This window comes from Seriola lalandi, unplaced genomic scaffold, assembly GCF_002814215.2.
Source record: "Seriola lalandi dorsalis isolate HSWRI2012SDOR001 ecotype SW California unplaced genomic scaffold, Sedor1 jcf7180002054256, whole genome shotgun sequence".
Lineage (NCBI taxonomy): Eukaryota > Metazoa > Chordata > Actinopteri > Carangiformes > Carangidae > Seriola > Seriola lalandi.
In genome coordinates, this window is record NW_019524809.1 from 1865564 (window position 1) to 1868186 (window position 2623).

Genomic DNA, 2623 nt, shown 5'->3' on the forward strand with positions numbered 1-2623 from the left:
ATCAAATGATGATCAGGTGTAGTTATCCTTGATCTTCTCATCCATATGTGACATCTTCTCCTACTATAGCATTTTTCCCAGTGGAAGTTGATCTCCTGACATTCCTTTATGATGGCCCCTCATGGATGGCCTCCTCTAACCACACTGACTGAAGGCCACAGTCCCCAAGTTAGTGGGCTCAAGACGCCAAATAATCCAGGGACATCCAGGTGCTGACGATGGTGGCTGGAAAGGAGCTGCTGCAGTCACAAACTTCTCTCTCCAACCGCAGAAGTAGAAAATAAAATCTATTTAGAGAATTAAACCAATTTCTCTACGAAGAAGGAATGCTCCCATCACACAGCAACTCTGTTGGTTTCACTCCTCCTTTGTCAGGACTGTCACCTGACAACAGTTTGCCTCAGATACGCAAATGTAATATATGTACATATACTGAATTTCTATATATGACATATATGTACATATAAACTAAAAACATACTGTATATGTAAAAATTATACATGAAATCAATTAAAAGTTGGAACCATTACATATATTGACATATATTTCTAGCCCATACAAATGTGTATGTTTATGTATGTGTGCTTATATTGTAGACATATATTTTATGTATATATCCATCCCAAAGCCTGTCAATATATGTTGATAGTCTGAGACCACTTTCCCAGGATGTAAAGATATATTCATTTTTAAAATTGATAAGAAATTGATGAGAAAAACATTTATAAACATATATAATATAAAAATTAAATATAGAAATTCATCATATAGACATCTTTAATATATGTACATACACACATTTTACTATGGAGTTTTCATATGTTATAAATGTATACCTTCATATATCCAGAGGATGTGAAATCTATGGCAACATCATTCTTGATATAGGGACATACATAAGTCATATATTAAATTTCTGTATGTGCAGGTGCCCAGATCTAAACTGAAATTTCTGAAGAAGAGGAACAGCAACTGAATTCACTAAATATAATATCGTCAACCACACTACATAAGATGCAGTAATGTGTTATAATATTGAGTAAGCCATTACTGTTTCAATAATTCATTAGAGAAAATTATGTCAAACAAAAAAGGCTGGACTCTGTGCTCAGGTCCTCACTCTCAGAAAGCAGTGAGTGTTAAGGATGTGCATGTGTTTTAAATCAGCTGAAAAGAGCAGTTTCTTGGGAATGTATTTCTTGTCTCATGACAGCACTCTGTCACGAGTTGAGCAGAGTGATGTTGATTTCTAAAATGTGATTAAGAAAAGCATGTTCTCTCAAGTATGTCTAAAATTCTGTAATAAAACACCTAATGACCAGTATGCTGCTTCATATTATCTTCACTCCTCCCCTCCCACCAAAATACAAACAGTCCTGAGCCCAATCCTCATTTTGGAGCAACAACGCAAGCATGTCTTGTCATCGTGTGGCTGTTTTGGCCCTCTTCATTGTTCTACTGCTTAATGGTAAGTCTTTATATGATCTCTCTGCATGTTTTTGCAGCTCATATCTGCATATATATATATATATATATATATATATATATATATATATATATATATATATATATATATATTCATCTTTCAGCAAAAGGATTTGACCTTAAATATAGTTAATGTTTCCCATCTGTGATTACAGTTGTGGAGAATGAGGCTGCATTCTTTCCATGGTCTTGCCCCAGTCTAAGTGGAGTGTGCAGAAAGGTTTGCCTCCCAACAGAACTGTTCTTTGGACCTCTGGGCTGTGGGAAAGGCTTCTTGTAAGTTTAGATTCACAGATGCAGTATATGAATACATTCTGTGTGTTTATTTGTTAATGGAACTTAATTAAACATTGTTTCTTTTTTATTCCTAGGTGTTGCGTGTCTCATTTTCTATGAGAGCTGAATGTCATGAGAACACATGTCTGGTCTGTCAGTGCAGTCCTGAAAAATATCATCCAGCTGCGCTACAGGACTTGCCAGGCATCACATAAGACAGACAGACAGAATACGATGTTTGGCTTTTAACTCTGTGGACTTCAGAATGTTATTATAATCACTTATAGTTTTTTGCTGATTTTTATGGAGCTGAATTGGCTGAGGTGGAGTAAAATATTACATTAAACTTCCTTGCTTGTTTGTATTTTTTTCATGTAAACTAAAGATCTCCCACTATTTGGTTGACATCCCTTATTCTTTCATACATTTTGTCAGGCATACATCTTCATGTCTGTCTCTACTCTGACTCAGATCCAAGTTTATACTTTGTTTTCACTCATATTTTCTTCTTAATGTGATTTGTGATTTATATGACCATTTTGGGTCCCTAACTAAACAGAAGTGAAAAGAATGTTTTAACAAACTACAAGATGCACAGATAAGGACTCATACATTACAGTTTTTCTCAATCGCTTTGGTACATTTCTCGAATCATCCTCGAAATTTGCAAAACAGTAAGTGAATTTCTCAAAACAATTCGTACAAATAGCAAAACACCATGGATTACCTGCAAAAGCCAGTCTCTTGCTCAAAATCCTTAGTTCATCTCTCAAAAGTAAATATCTGTGTCAATGAACATGTCACTGCCATCAGATGGAACGTCCTTGTGTTATTGTGTACGGATAAGACAGTCAAATTGCTT